General features: G+C 43.1%; 1 pseudogene; it reads right to left on the bottom strand.

The window, feature by feature from the left end:
• LOC139754971 (angiotensin-converting enzyme-like) overlaps window positions 1-10,000 on the bottom strand; it is a 48,961-nt pseudogene that overhangs the window by 12,696 nt on the left and 26,265 nt on the right.

Genomic DNA, 10,000 nt, shown 5'->3' on the forward strand with positions numbered 1-10,000 from the left:
TATTTCATGTTTAAGGCTCCAGTCACAGACAGAAGTCCACATCAAGACCGGGGCTTAATTGAAATATGGAGAAGGCTATGAAATGGAAAAAAGAAAAGACAAAGAAAAGTATTTACGAATATTTGAGAAGGTGAAAAACCTATCTTTTCAAATGGACCAGGTCCTAGTCATTGGGAAAGACACGAGAAGGTAGTAGAAAGTCATAGAACTTCGACCTTGATGGAAAGAAGCAGGTATCAAAACGGCCCACCCTTAAGTTGCGAAAAGTAATCCTCAGAACCTCTCCACGCACGCCTTACCTTTTCAAGGGCTGTCTTCATTAGGAAGTTTAGAGTTTCCTCTGTCGTAAGATCTTTTCCATCGTCCACCTCATCCATGTCTAAGGTGAAGCCTGGCTTGTGTAGATCGCTTAGACTCCCGTTCCTTAAGAAATTCGAAATCACTGCCAGATGCCTCGGCGTTCTCACAGAGAGGGCGATGGTGTCCCCTATAGCCTCGTGAACACCTGGATATAAGGAGGTGAATGTCATTAATCATGAGAACACACACACACACACACACACACACACACACACACACACACAAACTCTCTCTCTCTCTCTCTCTCTCTCTCTCTGTGTGTGTGTGTGTGTGTGTGTGTGTGTGTGTGTGTGTATATATATATATATATATATATATATATATATATATATATATATATATATATATATATATATATATGTATACATTCATTTTATTATACTTTGTCGCTGTCTCCCGCGTTACCGAGGTAGCGCAAGGAAACAGACGAAACAATGGCCCTAACCCACCCACATATACACATGTATATACATAAACGCCGACACACGCTCATATGCATACCTATACTTTCCAATGTATACATACATATACACACACAGACATATTCATATATACACATGTACATATTCATACATGGTGCCTTCATCCATTCTCGCCGCCAGCCCCCCACACATGAAATAACAACCCCCTTCCCCCGCATGTGCGCGAGGTAGCGCTAGGAAAAGACAACGAAGGCCACATTCTTTCACACTCATTCTCTAGCTGTCATGTATAATGCACCGAAACCACAGCTTCCTTTCCACATCCAGACCCCACAGAACTTTCCATGGTTTACCCCAAACGCTTCACATGTCCTGGTTCAATCCATTGACAGCACGTCGACCCCGATATACTACATCGTTCCAATTCACTCCATTCCTTGCACGCCTTTCACCTTCCTGTATGTTCAGCCCCGATCACTCAAAATCTTTTTCACTCCATCCTCCCACCTCCAATTTGGTCTCCCACTTCTCGTTCCCTCCACCTCTGACACATATATCCTATCCTCTTGGTCAATCTTTGCTCACTCATTCTCTCCATGTGACCAAACCATTTCAATACACCCTCTTCTGCTCTCTCAACCACTCTCTTTTGATTACCACACATCTCTCTTACCCTTTCATTACTTACTCGAGCAAACTACCTCACACCACATATTGTCCTAAAACTTCTCATTTCCAACACATCCACCCTTCTCCACACAACCCTATTTATGGCCCACGCTTCGCAACCATATAACATTGTTGGAACCACTATACCTTCAAACATACCCATTTTTGCTCTCCGAGATAACATTCTCGCCTTCCACACATTCTTCAACGCTCCCAAAACCTTCGCCCCCTCCCCCACCCTGCGACTCACTTCCGCTCCCATAGTTCCATCCGCTGCTAAATCCACTCCCAGATATCTAAAACACTTCACTTCCTCCAGTTTTTCTCTATTCAAACCTACCTCCCAAGTAACTTGTCCCTCAACCCTAACGAACCTAATAACCTTGCTCTTATTCACATTTACTCTCAGCTTTCTTCTTTCACACACTTTACCAAACTCAGTCACCAGCTTCTGCAGTTTCTCACCCGAATCAGCCACCAGCGCTGTGTCATCAGCGAACAACAACTGACTCACTTCCCAAGCCCTTTCATGCAAAATAGACAGCATACTTGTCCCTCTCCAAAACTCTTGCATTCACCTCCCTAACAACCCGATCCATAAGCAAATTAAACAGCCATAGAGACATCACACATCCCTGCTGCAAACCGACATTCACTGGGAACCAATCATATTCCTCTCTTCCTACACGTACACATGCCTTACATCTTCGATGAAAACTTTTCACTGCTTCTAGCAACATACCTCCCACACCATATACTCTTAATACCTTCCACAGAGCATCTCTATCAACTCTATCATATGCCTTCTCCAGATCCATGAATACTATATACAAATTCATTTGTTTTTCTAAGTATTTCTCACATACATTCTTCAAAGGAGACACCTGATCCACACATCCTCTACCACTTCTGAAACCACACTGCTCTTCCCCAATCTGATGCTCTATACATGCCTTCACCCTCTCAATCAATACCCTCCCATATAATTTACCAGGAATACTCAACAAACTTATACCTCTGTAATTTGAGCACTCACCTTTATCCCCTTTGCCTTTGTACAATGGCACTATGGATGCATTCCGCCAATCCTCAGGCACTTCACCATGAGCCATACATAAATTGAATATCCTCGCCAACCAGTCAACAATACAGTCACCCCCTTTTTTAATAAATTCCACTGCAACACCATCCAAACCCGCCGCCTTGCCGGCTTTCATCTTCCGCAAAGCTTTTACTACCTCTTCTCTGTTTACCAAATCATTTTCCCTAACCCCCTCACTTTGCACACCACCTCGACCAAAACACCCTATATCTACTACTCTATCATCAAACACATTCAACAAATCTTCAAAATACTCACTCCATCTCCTTCTCACATCACCACTACTTGTTATCACCTCCCCATTAGCCCCCTTCACTGAAGTTCCCATTTGTTCCCTTGTCTTACGCACTTTATTTGACTCCTTCCATAACATTTTTTTGCCCTCTTTTTCACCTCTTGCACCTTTCTCTTGGCCTCTTGCCTCTTTCTTTTATACATCTCCCAGTCATTTGCACTATTTCTTTGCGAAAATCGTCCAAATGTCTCTCTCTTCTCTTTCACTAACATTCTTACTTTTTCATCCCACCACTCACTACCCTTTCTAATCTGCCCACCTCCCACGCTTCTCATGCCACAAGCATCTTTTGCGCAAGCCATCACTGCTTCCCTAAATATATCCCATTCCTCCCCCACACCCCTAACGTCATTTGCTCTCACCTTTTTCCGTTCTGCACTCAGTCTCTCCTGGTACTTTCTCACACAAGTCTCCTTTTCCAAGCTCACTTACTCTCACCACTCTCTTCATCTCAACATTCTCTCTTCTGAAAACTTCTACATATCTTCACCTTTGCCTCCACAAGATAATGATCAGACATCCCTCCAGTTGCACCTCTCAGCACATTAACATCCAAAAGTTTCTCTCACGCTCCTATCAATTAAAACATCATCCAGTAACGGTTTCTGGCCATCTCTCCTACTTACATACGTATACTTATGTATATCTCGCTTTTTGAACCAGGTATTCCAAATCACCAGTCCTTTGTCAGCATACAAATCTACAAGCTCTTCACCATTTCCATTTTCAACACTGAACGCCCCATGGCCACCAATTATACCCTCAACTGCCCCATTACTCACCTTTGTATTCAAATCACCCATCACTATAACCCGGTCTTGTGCATTAAAACTACGAACACACTCACTCATCTGCTCCCAAAACACTTGCTCCACTGCTCATAAACTTCGAGAGATGGGATCAAACACATATAAAACTCTCCCCAACCCCTTATACAGGTAGATATCAACCCCTTATAGGGGTATATAACAATAGATGAAATGCACACACGAAAGAAGTAATCACACACGAGAAAACAAAAGAGATTCACACATTGGCTTACCAGGGTTGGCACCGTCACGAAAGACGAGTGGTCTTTCCCCAGTGGGGACACTGTAGGACATCTGGTATTGTGTGTGACCCATCTCATGGTGGATGACGAGGAAGTCCACCTGGGTCCTGTCAGCACACATCTTGATCCTGACGAAGGTTGAGGGTCGAAGGTTAAGGGTTTGTTTACATTTAAGGCTCTACAAGAAATCTACACTCGACAGGTGTTTTTAAGTTTGTTTACTTTTGATGTTGAAGGGGTCCCAGTCAGGGACAGAAGTCCACATCAAGGCTGAGCCTTAAATGAAATATAGAGAGAATTTTGAAACGGAAAAAGAAAAGACAAGGGAAAGTATTTACAAAATTTTTGAGAAAGTGAAAAAATAAAAAAAAAACACCTGTCTCTTGAAATGTGCCAGGTCATAGTTACATCATAGTTATTGGGAAAGACATGAGGGAGTAGAGAGTTCCAAAGCTTCGACGTGTAGGAAAAGAAGCAGGTATCAAAACGGCCCACCCTTGGGTTGCTGATGGCCACACAATAATTATCATGAGACGCAGCAGCTTACCGAGTATTGCGTGGTCGACTTAGTGGTGGGGGGGCACACAAGCAGCCAGCTCTCGGGAGCAAAAACCAAAGTAATACCTATAGAAGAGGGAAAGTGAACCAACGTTGTGGCGTCGGGCAAGGGGGTCAAGTTTGGAAGTTATCTTGGGACAGTTTATAAGGTGGACTGTTTTCGACTCAACTCTCTCGAGTAAGGATGCAGAGCTAGAACCACCCCAAATGTGAGATTATGCAAGGACGAGTCAATCCCTTGTATAAACGGAGCAACTGTCCAGAGGAGAAGTTTCGACATCTAAACAGGACACCCAGTTTTTTGGAGGCAGACTTAGCTATTCCTGTATTTTGAGGTTTCTAAGTAAGAGTGAATGTTGCAGTAATGCCAAGTAAGTTTATTGAGTTAGGAGGTGGAATTGCAGAACCATCAAAGGAGAGACGAGAGTTGTCAGGAGTTTTCGATAGAGAGATGGGTAGAAACTGGGTCTTGGAGGCATTAAACTTAACAAGATTTCGTCTACCCCACTGAGATATCGTGTCCAAGTCTGAGTTTATTGAGGAAGCTGTGTCAAGACGAGATGCAGATCGAGTGAGAGAAGAAAGAGCAGAATTGAAGGATGTGGATGAATGCAGTGTTGAGTGGTGAGCAGTATGAGAGCATTGGATTATTTGTTGAGGAGAGGAAATCGTTGAAAAAAAAGGAGAAAAAGGTGTAGGGGACAGGACATAATCTTGAGGTACACCGCTGTTGATGGAGAAATAGGAGAGGCTGATCCATCAACAACCACAGAGATAGATCGGCCAGAGAGGAAGTTAGATATGAAGGAGCAAAGTGAGGGAGGGAAACCAAAAGAGGGGAGCTTAGAGATGAGACCCCGATGATGCCACACCTTTTCAAAAGCCTTAGATATGTCAAGGGCAGCTACATTTGACTCCCCAAAATCTTTCAGGAATGATGACCAGACATTTGTAAGATAGGAAAGAAGACCACAGGCTGATCTCGCCTTCCGAAGGCTATCAGAAAGAAGACTGTGCTTTTCAAGGTGTTTAAGGCTATGGAAGTTGAGGAAGGATTCAAAGACTTTGGAAATGGTGGATGTTAAAGCAATAGGACGATAGTTAGAGGTGTCAGAATGGTCACCCTTCTTAAGGATGGGATGTATCAATGTATGCTTCCAAGGAGGAGGGAAAGTTTTGGCTTTTAAAGAAAACGGAATAGACGAGCAAGCACAGGTGCAAGTTCAGAGGCTCACACACTCTCTTTCAGTACATGGATGCCATCAGGACCATAAGCTCTGCGTGTATCCAGAGAAAGAAGTGCTTTTCGGACAGTCCGAACAGAGATTACAGAAAGAGGCATAGGATTAGTAAGAAGGCCATCAGTGGGTGAAAGAATGTTAAGAGATATCCAAAGTGGAGTCCGAGGAGACATGGGAACCAAGGAGACTTGGTTTGTCTACGGGAGAGACAGCTGTAGTACCGTTTGAAAGGAAGAAAAGAAAGGTAAGGTAGAGCGACAGAAGTTGTTTATAGAGATGCCCTTAGCTAAAGACAAGACCTGTCAGTGGATGACGAGGTGAGGTTACCGCACTTCCTTTGACCGAAGGAACGCTTCGCCTCACGGATAATGTGCTTGCAGCGTTTACGGGCAGCCGTAAGAGCTAAATAGGAGCTAGGAAGAGGAGAGTTTTTCCCAAGTCCGATATGTCTAATCCCTTGCCTGAATGACCTCAGAACAGGAACGGTTGAACCATGGATTGGATGAAGAGGTCGTCTTGGAGGAAGAAGGGGATAAATGCTTCCATTCCTGCAAGGATAACTTCTACTATGTGTCTGTTGGAGACAGAAGCATCAGCGCAAGAGGCAGTAATTCACCCAAGGAAAATTAGAAACAAAGTTTACACAAGTTATACCTGTCATCTTTGTTGAGATGCCAGAATTTACGCTTAGAAGGGACTGCTGGGGAGGAGGTTTCGTTAGATTAGATACATTCACGAGAGTGTGATGAGATGAACCACCTGGGGGCGAGATTGTGTACCTACAGCGGGATGGACTAGAGGTGAAAAACAAATCCAGAATATTAGTAGAGTGGTCACATCGGTCAGGAAAATGGGTAGGGTAGGAGATAATTTCCTCTAAGTCAATGAGAAGGGAGAAGGTGAGGGGTCTCCAATCTCTCCATCATCTCGTATGGGAGATATTCAACCATTCCCTATGGTGAACGCTGAAATCCTCGAGGTAGAGGATCTCGTCTTGCGGGTGAGAGGATGTCACAAACTCACGGCTGGAGGTATGATACTCGAAGAAGGATAGAAAAAAAAATGTAGAATTAGGAAAGTAATAGGCGAAACAGAGGAAAAGATGTCTTGTGTTATCTGGCCTTCCCCGTCCGTCGAAGGGAAGTGTTTGAATGAGGTACGAGTATATGACCATGGTTCATCATCCATTCTTATTTCTCTTCATCCTTCCCATCGCATACCTGGCTACACCTCCATATAAACACCGACATAAAAAGCTCCTGCCTTCACTTAGTCGCGGTTTTGCCATGTCTGATTTACGCTGTCTATGACTTATCTCTCGTCGCCATAGTGACACAGGCAAGAGAGGTGGGGAAGTATAGATTCTCAAACATTGATCTTAGCATTCAACCCTCCGTACGCGGAGAAGCAAAGATTCTCAAACATTGATCTTAGCATTCAACCCTCCTTCATTCTGTCTCCGACACCAAGGCATTCACGTCTATGCCTTTATAAATGCCGGGATATTTTCCACATGGGGTCTGCGAGGACAAAACACAACAGATATTGTCCTTGACGTCCGTGTATGACAGTGCTATTGAAGCAGTGCCCAATAACCACACCACACACACACTTCCCGATACACCTACTCATCTCCTGTACTACTGTAGGGTTCTCTTAGTACCACCTCTCCCACACAGCACTGCTCTCAGCAAACATGGAGCACCATTGGTCAAAGAAGTGCACTGAAGCACTCTAAACACACACACACACACACACACACACACACACACACACACACACACACACAACACACACACACACACACAACACACACACACGTGTGTGTGTGTGTGTGTAGCTCCCCCGTGTACTCTGCAACGCCCTGCAGCATGATCAATGCGCACTGCAGTGAGACGACACGTAACTCGAAAGAGCGGTTCTCACTGGGGGAGTCCAGGGGGTTCCATACCGTGAGAGAGAGAGAGAGAGAGAGAGAGAGAGAGAGAGAGAGAGAGAGAGAGAGAGGGAGAGAGAGAGATCCAACGACTCCAACACAGTAAACAGCTAATCCATCCATCCACACACACACACACACACATACACAGTGCTTACCTGAAGCGTCCTTCTTCAGGCATGTTCACTGTGTCGTAGAAGTCCCAGGCAGAGGCGTGGCAGATGACCTCCCGGTCATCTTCGGGGTCCTCAAACATACTGTTGTTCCAGAAATCTGGCGTCATGTAATACAAGTCCAGCGTGGTGAAGAAGTTCTCCGCAAGGCAAACATGTCTTCCACGTTCTCGATCTACTCAAAGAAAAAGAAATGGGAGTTGTGTATTGTATGTAGCTGCCACTTCCCTCAGACCCCAGTCCTATAGGGAGGTATATCTGCTAAGCTTTCTATTTGTCTCCAATTCACTCTATTCCTTGCCCTCCTTTCACCCTCCTGCATGTTCAGGCCCCGATCACACAAAATCTTTTTCACTCCATCTTTCCACCTCCAATTTGGTCTCCCTCTTCTCCTCGTTCCCTTTGTCGCTGTCTCCCCGCGTTAGCGAGGTAGCGCAAGGAAACAGACGAAAGAAATGGCCCAACCCACCCCCATACACATGTATATACATACACATCTCCTGGTATTTCTTCACACAAGTCGTCTTTTCCAAGTTCACTTACTCTCACCACTCTCTTCCCCATTGACCTAGTTTCTTCTTCTTTTTTTTCGAAAATCTCTGCAAATCTTCACCTTCGCCTGCACAAGATAGTGATCAGACATCCCTCCCGTTGCCCCTCCTAGCACACTGACATCGAAAAGTCTTTCTTTTACACGCCTATCAATTGATATCAAATCCAGCAATGCCCGCTGATCGTCTCTGCTACTCACAAAGTTATGTGTATATCCCTCTTTTTTGATCCACGTATGCCCAATCACCAGTCTTGTTTCTTTCAGCACACAACTCAACCAGCTGTCCATCATAGTAATCTATTAAACTGAATATCATTCCATGCACACCAATTATACCCTCAGCTGCCATATTACTTGCCTTTCGCAAAGCTGTTGACACACTCACTCGGCTGCTGGCAGGAGTGCATAACACCCACTTCCAAAAAGCAGGGTTTTTTTGTTTTTTTTTTTTGCTGAACTCAAATCCGACTTTAGTTTTGAAGTTCGCGCCATCTATCATCTTCCAACTTCTCGCTGGTCTGTGGTTCTCTTTCCCTCAAGTCTCCCCGGTTTTTCAATGTAGTTGCGACATGTTTATTCCATCATTTTTCTACGTTGTTGTTCTAGTGAGCCTCGTAAAAGTGTCCAATTTCCACCAACGCCATTCCCCCGTATTGCGTCCTCTTTTTCGCATTCTTCATTCCACTTACCTCTACATTCGAAACCTCTTTGATATAGCCTCCGTAACACCGCATATCTCTTATACTTACTCTTACTTATGTTTACTCATACTTACACTTACTCATGATTATACTTATCTTACTTATACTTACTCATACTTATACTTACTCTTACTTATACTTACTTATACTTACTCAGCTACTCTTACTTTTACTTACTCATACTTATACTTACTCATACTTACTCTTACTTATACTTGCTCATACTTATACTTACTCATACTTACTCTTACTTATACTTGCTCATACTTATGCTTACTCATACTTATACTTACTCATACTTACTCATACTTGCTCATACTTATGCTTACTCATACTTATAATTACTCATACTTATACTTACTCATACTTACTCTTACTTATACTTGCTCATACTTATGCTTACTCATACTTATACTTACTCATACTTACTCATACTTGCTCATACTTATGCTTACTCATACTTATAATTACTCATACTTATACTTACTCATACTTACTCTTACTTATACTTGCTCATACTTATGCTTATTCATACTTATACTTACTCATACTTGCTCATACTTGCACTTACTCATACTTACTCTTACTTATACTTGCTCATACTTATGCTTACTCATACTTATACTTACTCATACTTACTCATACTTGCTCATACTTATGCTTACTCATACTTATAATTACTCATACTTATACTTACTCATACTTACTCTTACTTATACTTGCTCATACTTATGCTTACTCATACCTATACTTACTCATACTTACTCATACTTGCTCATACTTATGCTTACTCATACTTATAATTACTCATACTTATACTTACTCATACTTACTCTTACTTATACTTGCTCATACTTATGCTTACTCATACCTATACTTACTCATACTCATACTTTTACTTATACTTACATTCGTCTCAAGATCTTCGCTGATGTCCGG

Source organism: Panulirus ornatus, chromosome 18 (genome assembly GCF_036320965.1).
Source record: "Panulirus ornatus isolate Po-2019 chromosome 18, ASM3632096v1, whole genome shotgun sequence".
In the NCBI taxonomy this organism is placed as follows: Eukaryota; Metazoa; Arthropoda; class Malacostraca; order Decapoda; family Palinuridae; genus Panulirus; species Panulirus ornatus.